This window comes from Seriola aureovittata, chromosome 24, assembly GCF_021018895.1.
Source record: "Seriola aureovittata isolate HTS-2021-v1 ecotype China chromosome 24, ASM2101889v1, whole genome shotgun sequence".
Taxonomy (NCBI): domain Eukaryota; kingdom Metazoa; phylum Chordata; class Actinopteri; order Carangiformes; family Carangidae; genus Seriola; species Seriola aureovittata.
In genome coordinates, this window is record NC_079387.1 from 3952363 (window position 1) to 3971870 (window position 19508).

Genomic DNA, 19508 nt, shown 5'->3' on the forward strand with positions numbered 1-19508 from the left:
AACAAGTAGCGGCTGTGCTACTGAAACAGAACATTACGTTTACACGCTGCTAATTTGTTACAGCAGATATGTTTTGAAGGAAACCTAATTCCAGTTTGCATTTTTCTCAACCAAATGAGGAAACATTAGTGAATGCTAGTAACATTAATGAACCTAACTGCAAAAGTTCACTGACAACATATTTCATTAGTTTGCTGCAGAATATACTGTATGGCATTTTTATGGCTGTGTTTAAGCGCTCAAAGCATGGTCCTGGCTAAGTAATAAGAAAAGTCAATGCTGACCTGCAGCATAGATGTGCAGTATATACAGCATACGTATAGTCAATATATAAGGAAAATCCATTGTCTTTTTCCTAACCACATACTGAAATCACTCTGCTCTCTTTCCACATCACTGATGATAAGACATGACTCATCTTATCCCTGACCCACTTTGGCCCATTAACGCCACAATAAAGTATATTGTCACTCGTATGTAATGCATACAGATGAATGTAGGATGCCAGCAGTCAAAGACGAGAGATGTTCATTCCCGCCTTATATATTCTGAAGAAAGATTTATGCAATATACCCAATAAACATTAAACAAACCAATAAACAAACAAGAAACATATACGGTAAATCATGTGCAGATGTCTGGTGTATGTATCCAGAATGATTGGTAGTGCAATATCAATACAAGATCTCACTGTAATAGGCAACTGGTCCATGATAGCAAACATAACTAGTAGTTACTAATATAAGACGTAGGAGGTTGATATGTATGTTTGTTCATGCGTTAAAGATAATTCGTGCAACAGCATTGTAATGTGTGACCCAAAATGCAATGCAGTGCAAGAAGAATATAATTCTCTTAAGTAAACATGGTGCATGTACATATACCATGTCATCACAGACATGGATAATGTTGTAACAGTGTGTTTTTGCACACATTCTGTGGTGAATACAGCTATAATCCTCCTCCTCAGTAATCCTTCAGAAATGAAGGAATTACACTTAATGGCGGTGGCGGTATCACGGGAAATGCTTTGAATTTGCAGAATAGCTACTTTTGTTAGCGCTTTTCTTCCTTTACAAATCCAAAAACACCACGGTTCAAGGAACAGGAGCATTTGTGCTTACCTCAGTTTGTAATGACACAGAAATGGTTTTGGTGCTGCAGTCAAAAATTGTGGAAAACATTGCCATGAAAATAAAGCACACTATGTTTTAAAATGAGGACAAATGTTGTAGAAGGCTAACAACATTGGAAAAATAAAAACGAAACTTTTCCACATCCTTTGTTTCTATTTATTGAAACTGTATGATGGTAGAAGACGAGATAGATTTTCCAATAAAACATATTTTTTATTACCATCAAGCATACAGCAGGACTGAATGTGCAACACGTAGAGCTCATCAGATCTCCTCTGGAGAATCAAACCGTTTCCAGTTCTGTGTTTGCCAATTAAAAGCCATGAGATGACAATGAAAAAGCAATTTTCAAGTATTTGTACCTAATTCAATTCTAAATAATGCTGCAAGTGCAGTTAATTTACACCAGTTTCCCCTCAAGGCTACCAGTAATTTGCACCCAGTCTTCTCTCTACGTATTGTGCCTTTTTGAAAAGTTTCGCACAATAAGCACAGGAAGGTGGAGATGAGAGGGCTTTTCGGGCTGAACTAATTGGTGCAAAGAGGAATGTGGTGGATTGCTTCAAACATGCTGAAGGTGAAAATACTTGTTCAGTTTAGTTTATCCAAAGTCGTATATGGGGAAAAATGTTGTTGAACAAGGCTGCATCTCCAACTGAAAACAGGCTGTTTGTTTTAACCTCTAGAAGAAGGCATGTTGTGTTTGATTAGCTTCAATATATATGGCGCTGACACATTTGTGCTCAGATTCTGACAATGGGATTCCCTTTACTGTTTGTCATGTGGCAGCAAACATTTTACAGCTCGACAAAGTGTTTAAGTGTGTTTTTGATGTGCTCGTAGCAGAGAGGAGACTGGGTGGCAAAAATGTCACCATGCTCTAAGATGCACTTGTGCTAGCACTTAGTTCATCTGAGGCTGATGGGGAAGTTTTTTATTTTTTATTTTTGAAGGTATTTGGTCATAAACTAATAAAGTATTAGACAAAGTAAACATTTGACTTGATGAGTACGGCTAGATAACCAAAGTGATTACGATTCATCCTGAGGCAGACCTGAATGTCCGTATGACGTTAGATGGGAGTCCATCCAATAGTAGTTGAGACATTTCACTCAAGTGTACGTGGACCTCATGACACTAGTGGAAATGTCATTAGGATTCATGGTGAAGGTGAAGAGATATTTCAGTGGATTCATCCTCTGGGGGCCATGAATGTGTGTAGGAAATATCATCTACTAGTTGTTGAGGTGAATTTACTTCAATCTGAAATGTCACAAGTAGCTAAGGTGTGAACTATCATGCATTTCTTGCTTTGTTTAAGAAGTGTCAAAGGCAATTCAACTTGAAACAGTTAGATATTTTACTTTCTACGAAATGTGGGAGCCATTCAACCGGTCCAGCATTTCTTATCTACCGATGATATACCATTCCTTTCTTGTCTTTTCCGATTGTCCTTCACCGCCTGAATGTGACCGTCCACTGCACCTTCAAGTAAATCTCAAACCTCTGTCTCTAACAGAGGTCACCCTTTTAGCAGCACCACATAAAACTCTCAGAGGCTGGACGCTACCAGTGGTAGGTCAGACAGAAATGAATGATGACAGATATTATCACGCCTTCATACAAGCACTCCATGGCTTCAGTATGTGCTAGTGTTAGAGGCGGGGTGACAATGGTGGCTGAAGTTGTACTAATGGCAGTCAAGCTCATTTTCTACATGGTCACAATTAATTTGGAGCAAAAAAAAAAAAAGGACTGATGTTGCAACAGTTTTGATAAAACCAAAATAAAATGCACATTAGTTCTCAGCAATAGTTTAGTTCATTGGTGCAGTTCATTCACTGTCTACTAGAAGCCAGAAATCACCTTCACAGATTTTACGTTTCTAAACCTTTTCTTTAAATCTATCACTTCTAATTTAGTATCATGTTTTTATAGAGAACGATGGCAGTAAAAACAATTATTTTTTGAAATGGTTAAATCCAATCCTATTACAGCACATGGTACATCAAAGACTTTGATGTCTTATTTAATGGAGGATTTTACTGAAAAGTATGATAACTGCAGATTAATTCATAAAACGCAGTTTTGAAGGATTATAAAGAAATGCATTTTGCCCGTGCATGATATAAGCAGAGTTTCATTTAAATGTAAATTGTAGACTAGCCTCAGACACTTGTGAATGAAGACTCAGCCAGAATGTCAGTATTTTTGCATGTAAACAGAGAAACGTACAATGGAGGAAGAGAGGAAATGCCACCTTTGGATATTCTAGATGGAGGATATATCCAGATGTAGCCATGTTGTGCAGGATTTGATGATCTTGCCTTGTTCAGTGTTTCTTCAGCCTTGCTGCAGCTGCAAGTCACTGAAGGGCACATCTATGATATTAATGGCACTGAAGGAAAGACTGCCTTTGTGCACGTATTTCTTCCCTTCCTGCTCATAAAAAAGCAATTTAATCTCATTCATAGGTGATGTGCCTTATGGCCACTTCAGATCACACATTAGTGATGAGACATACTGTAGCTCTGTGATCTATGTCATCTCAGACTGTCAGAGGCTGGCTGTCAGTGACTCATGTTAACAAATCGGCACCTGTTGGTTGTGACAGGCTCAAATGTGTTTCTTTAACCAATTAACATGCAGAACATTTACATGATATTAAAGAAATCAGCAAACAAAAATCCCTCTTCCATTTCACAGAAAAGACATTTGTGATAAGTTATGTCTGATTACATTTTATTGATGTAATTAATTTCAAGCAACATTAACATTATCTCCAGTTCTGTCTAGATGACAGAAAGCGGAGCAGATGCTGTTCCAGATCTGACAGTTGAGTTGTTGCGCTGTTTGTTTTATTTGTTGGCGCGAAGCAGAAGGTTACCATAGGACTGTAGATCGTGGCCATGGCAGTTGGTGGATGACACACGCTGCTTCATTTACATGCTGATATTGCTCTGCGGAGACGTTTTGTAAGTTAGGCTCATGTTGATATTTCTGGATATTTTAGCCCATTTTCCACAAATGACTCTGCTGACCATTTCCCAATGCATCTGAACAGTCTGTTCAGATTTTTAAATTCATCTTGTAACCTGCACAGATAGAATACAATTACAATAAGTTACAGTTACGGTTAATATAGATGAATCAACTACATAATGAAGCCTTTACCTACAGTTTCATACATTCATTTAGAACATGAAACAAACCTTTCAACCAATTAGAATCAAGAATTGCAGAATTGCCAGAAATGATTTACCTGTTACTTTGTTCACATATTATGATTAAGAAAGTTTTTTTTTATAAAAGGTCAATTTATTGTATTATAGATTGATTATACAATCATTAGTAAATACAAAAACTATCTTTTGAATGTTGATTGGCCCCTTTATTTAAGCCAGTAGTATTCACACATCTATTTCATTGTGGTGATAATTTACAGTCCAATACAGAAGAAAGCCAGGACACTCTGAGAGGTTTTTTTTTTTTTTGATTTACTCACACTATTGTTGCAAGAATCTGCTCTCCTGTCGGGGATAAGACAATCAATCTCTCTCTGTCTCTCTCACACGTTCTGTCTGCCTCTTTTCTCTCTCTCTCTCTCTCTCTCTCTCTCTCTCGCTCGATGAAAAGATAAGCATGCTTGTTTTTCTCTCCATGCTCCTTGCTACCAGCGTCTCCCAGGACACCAAGATTTAAAGGCTAATGAAACCAATTTAACGGAACTAAAGAGTTAATCTTACGTTCCTTGTCAACGCGTCAGCCCCACGCTTATGAAATCTCACGTAAAGTTACTAAATTCGCTGCCGCTATTCTTCCATACAGTCAAAGAAAAGGTTATAAGATTGAGGACAAGAGTAAACACAGAATAATGAGCTATATTGATTCAATTTTCAGATTGATGGAATGAGATTAATTGTACCAAAAATAGTCACTCTAAAGAAATTACATACATACCTACAAATTATGTGTCTGACACTCATTTGGCCTTTGCAGCAATCATAGTAATTATTGGCTGTGTGTACTGTAGTTGTGTATTACAGGGACAAATGTCACAGATTTCTCACTGAGATAAACACTTCCAGCCTGCCTGCTAAAGAAAGCTAATTAACTCCATTACCTATGGCATTGTATCGCCATGGCGTTCTATATATCAGATAATGACTGGAACAAATGAACGCCCGCGTCCTGGCACAGTGGCACCACAATTTCATTTCTTTTCATGAATGTATCAGGAAACAAAAGAAAAAAAAAAGCAAAGCAGGTGGTGTGGTCAGATAGATAAGCTGCCGAACATGAAAAAGTTAACGTACACAGCGACGTAGCGGTGAAAGTGAGAGTAATTGCTTGTTAGACCAAAAACATAAAGATCTCAAACAGCATTCATTACTGCAGCTCGAGGAGGACACTGTATCACTTTGTGCATTTTAGTTTGTCCGACAAGATGTCTCCAAAGGATCGTTTAAAAAAAAAAAAAAAAGAATATATTTCCATAAATTTCACTGGACAGATCCATACCGTCGGGGCGATGAAGAACTCATTATATTTCACGAGAACAGCGTGGCGAGATTACATATTAAAGTGTTTACACCTGGACACTGCAGTGCTAATGCGTTATCTATCTGTAGCTGAATATACTGAATCTATTCTGACACCAACTGAAGGTTTACAAGCTCTCTGAGGCTAATACAACAGTAACTGTTTAGTACAGTTCGTCTCTGTGTATTTAACATGTATTACTGTTTTCTCTCTTGTTGGCTTTATGTGTATGTTTAGACTAATTAGTGTGTTGTACTTCCAACGGGGGCTAATGTTATTCTCTACTGGTGATACTGTCAGTTTCCTTCTTACTGTACTCATTTATTTTTACATCACCTTTAGCTTAACTCTTTTTGGTTTCTCACCTTATCTGTTGTTTAATTAGATGTCCAGTGCTGTTACACCAGCTCCCAGTAAAAACTGCAGAGGCCAACTGCTGTCTTTATTGGAAGTGTTTTCAGCTCTGGATGTCTATTTATATTTGGCACAGCTATGTGGCCAATTAACCAAACCTGACAAATCAACATAGTCATGACATGTGGTGAGCTGGATTTCAAAGGAGTTCGGTCTGTTCAAAAGGGGGGAGTGTAATGAGTAGGTGGGCCTTTATAGCTTTTTACATCTTTTTACAGACATTATTGATGAAACGGACAAACTCATTCACTCAGCACAGCCTGTACATGGAAATCCAGATTGCAGATAGAAGAGAAGTTGGAAATGAATAATTCATGAATGTTCCACTGGAATGAACCTGATATCAAGACTAACCATTGCTCAGTAATTCAAAGCACAAACCAAAACACACCAACATGTTTCCATTCTTGCTCATCTTTTTCATGCGAGGCACTGAAACAGAAATCTTGATTTGTCTGGAGTTCATTAGTGAGAAAGTCTAATAAGTGCATAAATTGCTCAGCAGAACAAATGTAAGAAACTGTTTAATGTCTGCTGTCGTCATGAGTCGTGCACCCTGTGCTGGGAATCAACGGAAGGTGGGAGCGCTTATTGCTTTTTCCCAGGGGGCTTTTTCTCAGTTTGGCATCCCCAAGGTGAACATCCTATTAACCCTCTCTGTTTGTGCGGAGGATGATTGGCTCATTTGAGTGGCAATGGACCAGAAGACTTTTGGGAAGTTACAACAGCACATGCATTTCTCTCTCACACACACACACACACACACACACACACACACACACACACACACACACTCAGACACTCTGAACATTATGTGTGTGAGTGTTGGCAGCCTGTGTAATGTAAACAGCCTTAAAACTGTTTGGTGTTGACAAAAAAGGCAGATAATTGACCCTTGTCTAGAATATAAAATATGTAATGGAGAGGCGGCAGTGGTGTTAGCTCTGCCACTTCACACAGTAAGTGGGTAGAGTCGATGTATAGAGTGGATGGATGGAAATTCAAACAACAACTTGGATCCTTTGCGTAACAACTTCTAAAGAAAATCTGAAGATAATCTATATTTTCCTTATCGACAATTAATCCTGTGAAAATGATTTGTTTCTACATGAAAAATGTCTACTATTTTAAAACAACAAAAAAAAAGATATGACATACAAACAGAAACACACTAATCCCTAAATATACTCACATAAAAATCCATTGAAAATACAAAAAGCCTGTGCAGATTTCATGACATGATAAACAGGATTATCTTAATATTAATAATAAATAACGAGGGACTACTGTTGCTTTTTGTCTTTTCTCTGAATTTGTAGCCAATAAAAAAAAATATCAAGATACCACCAGTTACCTTTATTTGCTTTTAAACTGGAGCCTTAACTCAGCTGTCATTCATACTGAGATGAATAAGTGCATTTAAGAACCTTAAAAGTTAGAAAACTAATTTTACAGGAATGGATATGGGAGAAATTTGCCACCCAAAAGTTGTTTATCTTGGTCTTCGCCCACACAGTAAAAATGTGTCCACAGTGTTGAGCAAAATATTTCAGTCAACTAAAAAAATGTGAGTTATTGGCAGAAATGGTGCAGAATCTAAAGTATATAAATCAGCTGCTCATTGCTTTCTCCACTAGCTGTGATCATGGCGTGTGTGATATACAGTCGCGGCACTAAATTCAGTAAAAACAACCACATTATATGTCCGTAGCATTTGATCCAAACAAAGTTCTGCTGTCACATCGACTTAATCCGAGCCTGTCATCAAATTGGCAAAACAAGCTCCTGGCATCTCCGGCTCATTGTTGAGGATATGTCACAGCTTGCACACCAGCATATTCTCCACATCGAGCAAACACGGTTAGCTTTGGAGTTGGTAGGTGAGAAACTGGTAATGAGAGGGGAGCTCTGAGTTTCCAGCTGCTTCCTACCTTCGCTGTCTGTCAGAGGCCTCGTTATCTCAGCTTTCTACTGCTGGTCAGCCTTGTTATCCTTAAGTCCTGTCTATTGCCTTATTACTTCTAAGGAGCAAGAAACGAGTGTCATATTAAAAGACTTGACAGTACCTATTCATAGAAGCCAGGACCAAATCTCAACACAATACTTTAGCTGTAGGGATTAGCTGGTTTTGTTGCGGGGCTAAAATCACCTGTTGTATTACAGTGAGGGAACATCAATAGGATCAGGGATAACTCTGTCAGAATCTGACAAAGCCCAGATGTCTGATCTTCCAATCCACTGATCATCAGCCCAGTGCAGTGATAAATTTCCCCTCTGACACTGGATTAAATGCGCTGCTATGTTGTCTGACAAGATCACAATCTTGAGGTCGTGTAACTCAGCATCTTGTGATTGTCCTGCCAGCGCTGAGACGGGCCACCCTGCAGGTTAAAGGAAGATTCAACCTTCTCGTGATCACGCTGTCGTATGTAAATCAGTGTCACCCCCAAAGCCAAGAAGTCATTTTGTGGGGCAGGACTAGAGCATCCACCGTGAGGGGCCACCATGCTGCTTGAGGGAGTTTAGTTACATTTCATCAGTTAGTGCTTGTAGTTAAAGTTTTTGAAACATGATGGTTGCAATTATGGAAAGTAATGCATCTATATTGCCTGCCCGTCCTTGTTTGTCTCTGGTAAGCATTCAGACAGGGCTATGTTATTAGAAAATAACATTTTAATTACATTTTATTTATAATAGTATACCATAATACTCCGAACAAGCTTTAACCTGCTATCGAAGAACAATGCTGCCCTTATCTACAGGATTACCTTTTTTTCCTTTTTATCTTAAGCCTCAGTTTTTAGGATTAGTATGTAGCCAATAATTGCATATTTAAGATCACTCTGCAGGATTCCTGATGAAGAATGAATCACCTAGAAACATTAAAATGTCAGCTGGAAATGACATTGTAGTCCAACTCACAGAGTTTGAGTCAGAGCACAAAATTAGCTTGCTAACCACAGCTGATGGAATGTACTAACACAGGTTGTCTCCTCATCCAACAGAATTAACCACTGCGGAGAAGAAATGAATCACTTGCTTTTTTTTAACTTTTGTGTGAGATCAAATCTTTCATGTTTTTTTTTTTTTGATGGATGGATGGAAGACATTTGAACATTTTGCAATTCATCAGGTTGCATTTCATCTTTAAACAACACGGTCTAAAATAACAGGAATGGAGCAGTAAGCCTGTTTTCCCAGACAGAAAAAAGAGATGAGAGCTCTTTCTCGTCCTCAAATTGCACCATGGCTTCTGGCTACATCTTCCTCTTAGAGTATATGACGGATTTCTCCCCAGCTTGATTGGAAAATGAAGGAATTACAGCAAATCCTGACATTAACTTCTAGATGTTTTATGAATTCTCTGATGATAACTAATGTGCAGGCGAACTAGTAGCTTGAAGCTTTACTCGACATATAACAATATTGTCTGTTAAAGTGTGCCCCTCTTGACAATAATAGAAATTAGACAGTAGGATCGACGCAGCTTTTGGTTGCATTTCATCGTTTGTTTTCCTCAAATGTTGACTAAAAGATCCAGAATCCTCCTCACTGAACGCTTTTTCTGTGTATGCTTGATTAGTTGGACTTTCTCTTTAAGACCCAAATGCCACTGCTCAAACAGTGTTTGCTCTGAGAAGCAGAGAACATGCCAGACAGTTTAAATTAGAATCACTTTCTCCTGACTAAACACCAAGCCAATCATTTGAATAGCACTCAGACGGACTACATATTTGATGAATGCCTTCCCGCAGTTTTCATAATAAAATGGATTTAGTTCTTAGAGAATTATTTTGAATTGATTTGGGGACCTTTTTTAAATAGTCACATTCAATGAGGACAAATGCGCTATTTAATATTTAAATGTGTCAAAGCCCTCTTGATGTGAAAAGGGGCTTTAGTTAAACAAAAGGCAAAAACACTATAGACTTAAGTAGCTGTATCTCGTTAGTGCTCACAGTCCTCTTGGGTTATCACAAACAAGCCAGTTGCAGGAGCTCAGTGGACTGCCTTCGAGCATACAACACATCAGAGATCCTCAGGTGGGTCAGCCGATCACATCTGAAAATAAAATGAAAATTTGAAAACCAAAACGCAACATCTCATCCAATTAAAAATACACAGGAGCTCCATGGAAAAGTGGTCTTTTTATAAGAGACAACGCACAGAAATCCTTCCATCCATTCAATCAAGGAGGACTATGTTGAATTTAAGTGATCACCACTGATCCACACATAACCCACCAGCTTCCAGTCCAATTAAGAAACACATTAATTACCCATCGCCATATCATTTACCCAGTCACCCTCCAAGTCCATGTTTTGGCGAACGTCTTGTCACAAACAATTAAGCCAATAAAGATGGAAGTTAATTAAATCAAGGGCAGTGACGTGTCGTTTGTTGCAAAGTCACTGCAATCACGCAGCCTGGAGGGTGGAGGTTATTGATGGCTGTCTTTTTTTAGGGGTAAGTCAACCCCAAAGACTCACATTAAACATCAAGTTACATGCTGGAGAGGCTGAGTTGATTTAGCTTTGAGAGGATGAAGGCGGGCGGCAGATTTTTATGCTGCAGCTGGCTCCAGATCACACTGTGAACCATCTGTTTGTCCTGACCTCACGCCCTTGTGGTATATACGTTATTTCCATATTTTAGTGTCTAGATTTCATCAACATGACACTACCAACACTAGGGCTGGTCTGGTGGGCAGAGTTCCCCCAACGCTATGAAAGTGGTTCTTGAGATACTCGGGGCCTCTTTTGTTATAACTACTGTGTGTGTCACCTGAGTTGTGAGTTGTGTGGCTCTGTCCTTCAAGGGTTTCTTTCTCAAACCTTGAAACCATCCTTACTTGTCTTCTTTATTTTTTCTATGTACTGCATGAGCTGTTCCTGCACCTTCCATCTCTGTTGTTTTACACAACTCAATAGAAAAAGATACAGTTAGAAAAAAAAAGGCAAAGGTCATGCCATTATTACATTTTCCTGCTTGCTTTAAGTCTAGCTATGCAAATACAAGGATAGGCTGTTTTCATAAAATCACCGATATACACATATTTAACCTACATATCAGTCGTACACACAGATTCTTAATTGGAAGCGAGAAGGATTAATAAATGAATTACATGCTTTTGTGTTCCCTGCTGAGAAATTCTGTTTTTCGCTCAACCGCTCTCTGCAGGAAGGTCAGAGCACTGGATCAGCTACAGAAAAACACCCCAGGAGCTAATAGGGCTTCTTTCTAAAGGACAGTAAAGCAGACTGGATCCCTGCCAACATGTTGGGCTTGACCCTGGGTTCACGTGTTGAAGGATTTACTCTCTAAGCATGAAAACATTCCACCATCTCCAGGCAGCGAAGAGATGAACAAATTGAAGCAAATGTTATCAAAACTAAGATTAATAATGGAGGGAATATGGTATTTCTTTGCTCTGAGGGTACTGACTTTAACATGAAGGTAGCAATTGGGCCTGAAACCATAATTCAAGCACTTTAAAATGAGGCTTCCACCTCATTAAGGGAGAAAGTGAACTCCAGGAAGTCTCACTGGGCTCTCCGGGGCTTTGGTTACCAGGGTTATCCACAGGTTCTTCAGCAGTTCTGCATCTCTGTCTATGTTACCAGGCAAGTGAGCCCCATCTGCTGCCACACAGGGGGATATAAGAAGAAGAAGAAGAAATGACACAGCTTTTCCCGGCTCCATCCCATTTGGCTCTGACTCAGAAAAGCTGGCTTTGACACTTGCACCGTGCTGGTAAGAATGCATAAGCAGCATCACGTAACACAAATCTAAGTCACTGCCTTTGCTCCCTGTCTGTTCCAAAACTGACTTTTAACATCCTTCTCATTTTACTAATATATCAGCGCAGGACACCCAGTTTACCATACATTATTCTTCTTTAAATCTGTACTCTGTGAACACCTTCATTCACAGAATTTTCTGCTTACTTTCCCTTTTTCCTGTTTTGTTTTGTTGTGCCGTAATCACCGATCACAATGACTCAACATGGTAGATTATTATTATTATTTCCAGTAATAGCAGGAGTAATGTTGCTGTTAATAACATTGGGTATTTTGAGGCTGTGAAACTGTGTCGTTGACTCGGGCAGATTGTGAGTGCATCCTCTCTTTCGCAGCTTCTACAGCAGGTGTTTTTGCTGGTATACAAAATTGTGTTCCCATGCTGAATAGTTTCTGCCAAAACCACGCCCCAGGCCACAAAAGACTCTCTTTTTTGTGGTGTAGCTTTACCTCTCTTCTCACAGAAGGCAAAAGACCACAAAAGTTTTCAAAAAAAGACCACAAAATTACAACCAAGCCTGCAGGCCAATAGGAGAAACTCAAAGACTCAGCTGTACTTACAGAGTCCACTGTACACTGCTGCATACACTCTCCAGTGGAAGGACTCTTCTAAGCACTTGCTGCTTTTTTAAGAGAAACGCTGCCACAGTGCAGCTTTTCTCTAACTGCAGGGAACAGATGTGCTGCTCTCATCTCCACAGAGAGCAGCGGTGCATCAGTTCAGTCTATCTTTGGGCCTGGCAAACTACAGAATAACAGTCCTGTATCCCAGGAATTACATACATATTGGATGATTCTGTAGGTAATGATTTATGTGCAAAGCCATTGCTTACTGCCAGTAAAGAAAATAACATAGCCTTTGTGTCGCACCCTAGCCTTGCAACTAATGTTTTTAAGTGTGACTAAGATATGTGGCTAACTCTTGTTTAAGTTGCCAAACCTTAATGCAACTATCGTCAAGATTTTTAAATAAACAATCGGTCTGATGAGTATGCGCATTTGAAAGGAGTCATCGACAAACATGACATTGTTTCGATTGTCAAACCTGCAACTTAACCGCTTTGGTTTGGCTATTATATAGACCCTGGTGCAGTATGCAACACATTTTATGTTAGCTGCATAGGTTACTGTCAGCATTTAGTTCTAATGCAGGATGTAGTCGTGGCGGTAGTAGAAGAAAAAGTGTTAAATTCATATTGTGCCATTAAAAGCACAATTGATGGTATTTGACCTCATACATTGAGATCTGGGTTCATACGGGAAGTCAGCCGTGACTTTTTCATTATAACCAGTTCTTTTCCTAAATGAGGTTGTTTTAGCTGCCTGACACATTCAGAGCTTTGACTGTAGCTTCCATGACCTTTTTGTCTCACCTTAACTAAGTGGTTTAAATTGCTTAGACATAACCGTTGATACCGTAATCCTGCTTCAGTTGCCACAAGCTCAGTTCAGTAAGAAGATATTTGTTACTGTCTAAATGGGAAGGAAACATGTTCATTTTCTGTCATACTTTATATTGATATTAATTGTAATGCAGTTTTGCAAAAGCAAAATATCTTGCTTTAAAAAAAAAAAAAAAAAATAGAAACATTAAAGCATAGAACTTGGGACAAAGGCATCAGACAGTTTGCAGGTCTCTCTTGTGGCTCATATTTGGAGCAAATAAACTCAGTCTGTTCTGGAAAGAAGTGACATGGGGTGCGGGAGGTGTGTGTGTGTGTGTGTGTGTGTGTGTGTGTGTGTGTGTGGGGGGGGGGGGGGGGGTGTTAAGGCTTCTAAAGCTGGTATTTCTTAGTGCTGCTATTTCCCATAAGGTTTTTTGGGGGACATTTTGTGATTTTATTTGATGTAGAGAGGGAAGCCTGGAAGAGTAAGTGAGGGATATAACATGTAACAAATGTCCAAGGCCAAGTCAGACTAACCTCCACCTGGACACAGGAGTTGAAATATTGGCTTTTTTTTTTCTTTTCTTTTTTTTTTTAAGTGCAGTGGTGAGAACTGGCTTCACATTGACTCAGTTCATCCCTCACAGGGCTCAGTATGACTTCTCTAAGGTCGGTGTGGAGACGCATGTTTTTCCCCATCTGTTTTCAGCCTGCGGTGTATGCAGTGTATCCAGTGTATACCCAGATTTGGGCTGTTTGTGTGGTTAAAAGTGACCATGAGTAGTACTTTATCCAAACAGTGGGAGGGCAACACTTTACAGGCAAAACATGTTCTTTTATTCTATATAATTTATATATTGTTAGGAAATAGATTTCTTCTCTTCTTTTCTGTTTTCATAACTGCTGTTTTGACTGACATGAGATGCTACTCAGCCAATCATTGCAAGGGGAGCCAGTGAGTGAAAGGAGACGAGAGAAATACGTGACAAAAGTGGGGGAGTGGGATATATTGATTGATTGTTTATTATAACAATAGCTGAGACTGTTTAGATGTGAAATGGAGTTCATTTTAGTTTTCAAAAGCTCTTTGTAATGTACTTAATAGGTATTACAGCACTTGTTTTCCTTATTTTCCTAGAAACGAGAAAAGAACATTCAATTATTAAGAGTACCAGTACTGGTTTCAGGACAACTAGTGTAGGAGCTGTTATTTACTCCTAGATTTATTTATATTTTATGACTGAGGCTGTACACACACACACACACGCTGTTGTTACCAGTTGTTACACACTGTGGTGCTCCAAAAACCTCGAAGAGAACCTCAGCTTATGACAGCATATGGTACTGTGACATTGAACAACAAAGAAACCAACAAAGAGACTTTGTGCAAGAGTTTCTGTTCTGTTTCTACAAAGCAGCAACGAATACAAGTATGCTACAGAATACAAAGAATCACAATGTTAATTCTCTAACATGGTATTTTATCCTCTCTGATATCTTCTGCCATATTTGAGATTTCTTACACAAGCTCTGGTAGGTATGAGCAGCAGAGTTATATAACTATAGCTTTTCTTCCACTCTCGTCAATAGTGAAATTATTGCCACGATTACTTCTGCCTCCCATCAGCACAAGAATCCTAGAGGATGCTTGTTTGGGAAGTTTGTTTCCAAGGTCAAACATGAGCTTATCTTAACTTTTAAGCCAACATGGACAAGAAGTCCTTAATTTCCTCAAAAGAGTGGAACCTTGAATATCTACAACTGTGCGACATCTGGCCGAACTCCATCTTCTAAGGAGATGATCAGGAACTACACTAACTGCCACAAAATGGACCTTTTGGTGAGTTTTCTTGGACAACTACTGTTTCCAAGGTTAGGAATAATAATAAAACATTCAGTCCTGTCTTTGAAACCAACATGGATAACATGTCCTCAAAGTGCTCAGAAAAGACAGAAAATTCCAACATCTACAACCCCCATGACAAGTTTGCCACTTAATCGAAAGTTCCAGAACAGCTACTAATCATGGTGCCACTGTTTTGACACCTACTGTTTCTGAGGCGGAGAGTGAACTTTGAATCTCAACGTGATTGAGATGTTTTGCAAACAAAAGGAGCAAAGAAGAATACCTCAAAATATAATGGACGTTTATACGTAATTTGTCCTCCAGACCAGATCATAATCTTCCCCTGTTTTGACACCTTTCTTTTGTTCTGGTGTCTGCCATATAATGAAGCACTTACGTAGAAAAAATGATTTCAACTAATAACCTTCTATTTCATTATATTGACTGTGCTCCAAGCTTTTGTTAGTCTTTTGACAGGCAGCCTTTACCACAGCTGTTGTCCTTTTTTATTTATCTTTTCTATTATTAGTTGTGTGGTAATTGGCCTGTATTGTGTCTCGATGTTCGGTCCCATCTAATTGGTAACCCAGTGGGACCTGGACGTCCAGCTAGTTGATTTCAGGATAAAATGCCCCGTCCCCGCTGGTGAGGTCTCTTCCGTCCTCTGCTGCCGCCGATCAAAGGTGCAACAGTTCCCGGCAGATTCACAGCGTGATGGAGAGACACTGAAAAACAACTGCCATCCCATATCAAACACAGTCCCTTACCATTAACTCGTGATATCCTCTCCACGGAGGCCCCCGCCCCCCATCTCCCACACCTCCCGAGTCGCCATGCATGTAATAAAGATTGTGTCACTCTGTGGCTTGATACGGTTGTCTGAGTCTATCAAGGTCCAGGTTCCTGGGGGAGAAATGAAAAAGGATTGCAAGAAGGAGATCTATAGAAACTGGGTAAAATGAGATTGAGAGCTCTTTTCCTTTTTATGTCTAGATATTTTGAACTGATGTTCCACTTTATAGCAGCATAATGATATAAGCGTTACAAATTTTCAGGCATTAGGAGATAAGTGAAGGGAGTCATTGAGGAGATTTTAGGCATGATTATTATAAATTAGGATTCCAGAAAAAAACGTGTAGGCACATTTTTGTAAGGTTGGAACTCTTCATTTGAAAACCCATAAATATATTCAAATTAATAGCTGCTGTTGAATTTGAAAATGAGGGGAGGAATACTGATGACACTTAGAAAATCCACACTGCTGATAGATCTACATACAAGCAGATAGTTTTTATGTGCTTGACCTCCTCTCCTCGCCACACGCCCACAAAATCCACTCTGAGACAAAGTTGTTTGCCCCGAGGTTACTTGCCTCATTGGCTACAGGCTAATAGCACTGACCTCAGCCACAACGAAAGCCTTTAAGTGCCTTCTACTTTCCCAACTCAAATGCTTCACAGACGTCCTGCTTGACACTGGTTTGCCTCGCTCAAGCGTAATACAGTCGCCACTGACCTAAACTTTGCTGAACTCTGTGCACTTTTCCCTCAACCTTCTCCAACCCCTGACGGAGGCGTAATGTGTTGGAAAGGTGGAGAGAATGACAGTAATAACACAGATTTTTAAAGTCAACAAACAGATGAGGGAGTGATGTTGTGTTGTGCCGCGCCAGGTTGCTCAAATTACAAGACAGGCTGTCAGAAAAGGCGTGTATTCTTCACACAACAGATGACAGATCAGTAAAAAATACACTGTAGCTGTGCTGCACTGTGGTCGACTGAGGCAGTTAGATGAAGGGTCCTTCTATGGTGCGTTTCTCTCGACAGGAATACTGGTGCAAAGTGATAAGTCTGAAAAGACTGCTTTTCATTCTGATGGGCTGATGTCAAAGCTGGTATTTATCTTTTGGGTTTTTTGTGTTGCTGAGGTTTTTTTATTTATTTATTTTTTTTTCTGTGTTAAATTTCAGTTAAAAGCCTGAAACGGCTTGATGTGGTGTCAGGTTGTCCACAGCAAGACACTCACCGTCAATCAACAAATGACACCGTTATGCTATGTTTGATGTCGCTGTGAAGATGGCAGAGGTGTAAACATGAGTCACATGGCATGAATCTGATAGCTTTAGGTTTGATCTGACCAAATCAAAAAAAAAAAAAGACATCTAGAGTTAGTTAAATTTAAATTTAAGTTTAAGGCTTTGACTTCACAAGACTACCCAAGTCTTGTGAAACACTGGACCTCATGTAAGAAAATATGCAAATTCTTATCATGAACCTGTATTCAGTGTGTTGTGAGGTTTGCTTGTGTCAGTGTTCCAAGTCGGATTCACCAAACTCTTAACTGCACCAACTCATCGTACAGTAAGTTGCCTGAGCCCGTTCATGGGGAGGTGTGTTTGATTTTGAACATATACAACGCCCCTAAATTGCTGTATCACAAAAATGTCACCCAACAGGAGAATGAGGAACTCTCTGTCAGGCATCGGCGGATGAAAACAGAATGTAATCACGTACCACATGGGCTTAGTTCCCACCGCAGTGGCCGCGTGTTCGAGTCCGACTCGTGGCCCTTTGCTGCGTGTCATCCCCTCTCTCTCTCTCCCTGACTTTCCTGTCTCTCTCTCATTTTACCATCTGCGTAAATGCAGAAATGCCCCAAAAAATACTTTCACTTGTACGTGCCACAAATTTGTTTTGTACGAGCTTCCTTCCATGAGGCCTGATGACTTTGTCACCTCTATAAAAAAAAACAAAAAAAAAAAAACAGTCAGCATGTCTTGTCACGTATGGGACTGTTCTTGCATCTTGTTGTTTGATATGTAGCTGTGACCACAGGCATTTCATAGAAGCATGTCTCACGCAGGCCAGCTTCATGAAAAACCCGATCAACTTGAGATTCTGTGCTGCTGTGTACTTGGTGAAAACTAAAGAGAGCTTCCCCCAGCGCCGCTCAAACTCCCATGTAACTCCTTCAGTGTCAAAATCCTGCTAAACACGCTGTTTCTTTGAAGGACGACAATAACAATAACATCAGGGATTTTTTTCAACGCTATAGAATAGATTGCACCTACATGGGCCGTCAACATTTTGCAGATTGTGACAGTGGAAATATTCTCCGTCACAACAGTATGCGTTTTTCATTTTTCATGAGAGGCTTGCTGTTGCTTTGTTAGCACAAGAGGCAGTGGAGGAGATAGACAGTGCTCTCAAAACACAAAAAAAAGAAAAAAAAAGACTTTAGACAGCTGGAGACAGGCATTTTGGAGAGAAATTGCAAATCTGTCTCTTCACTCTTTTCATTATCTAACATCATGACGAAGTGAGAGTACCCGAGGGAAGTGGCAACAGATATAGCAGCGAGTATCAATAATTCATGTACTCATATATTGGACAAATACGAGCTCACTATTGTCAGGCAGTTAGATATAATGTTACTGAAATGGAGAGGAAAGAGCCAGAAGCAATCTCAAATGGCCCAGTGATCGTTATTCAGCGGTGGTTAATTGTGCTAATTCTGGAAAGGCTAAGATATGCCTCTGTGGACCAATGAAATTAATGTGTAGAGGAAGAAGTCCTCTGTTGTTTAAGAAATTAATTACAAACGTTTAATGAAAAGGAAATATTCCCTTTAGCATTTTCATGACTCGAATATCCAATGAATCTCACGTTGATGCAGATTGACAGGCCCCCCCCCCCCCCTTTTTTTTTTTCTTTTTCCCTGCTTCGACCATGTGCGGTTTGCCTGTTAACTGATATATTTAGTCTTATCAAGTTAATGTCCCCAAACATCTTTTTCATTGATTTTGGATGGCACTTTTGAAAAGCGCTCATCTATAATTTTCATGGTTTTTACCTCCCATATCCTCAGCCACGAAACCACGAACATTGCCGCTGCGCTCGTGCCGTTGTTCAGACGTTGGGAAATATTCCTTTCTGCAGTGACTGGACATGTCCGCTTCTCTTTAAACCCAGAGGGGCTTCACGTCTGCAGATGGAAACCCATTTTCAAGCATCCAGGACATTCCAATGATGCCACAAATTTATGAAGATGTTGTTTTGAGAGCTGTTGTGACCCTAACATGATGGCAAAACACCCGGAGGATACCTGGTAATGGATTGCACAATGCGTTCATAGACCCGCGCAACATCAGTCACTCCCAGAGAGGGAAACAAGATGGGGGCGCCAGGACTCTCATTTTGATTAGGAGTGCCTTATTCCCTCACTTGTTTTTTGTTCTAGGCCTGAGGTCTGAGTTTTGAAAGCTTGGGACCTTCAATGATCTTCAACAGTTTGTTTTTAACAAGCAATGACAAACAACACCACCCCCCCACCGCCTCCTCCTCTGCTCTCCCACTCTGCGGACTTTTATCTTTGCTGAGCCTTT

General features: G+C 39.8%; 1 protein-coding gene across 1 annotated transcript in view; it reads left to right on the forward strand.

Annotated features, from left to right (window-relative positions):
• The window catches only part of LOC130165256 (neural cell adhesion molecule 2-like), a 368403-nt gene that overhangs the window by 62587 nt on the left and 286308 nt on the right, over positions 1 to 19508 (forward strand). The window contains exon 5 of the mRNA XM_056370357.1: positions 11717 to 11846. The gene's annotated coding sequence lies outside the window, so the exon portion shown is untranslated. The remainder of the gene's footprint in view (positions 1 to 11716; positions 11847 to 19508) is intronic.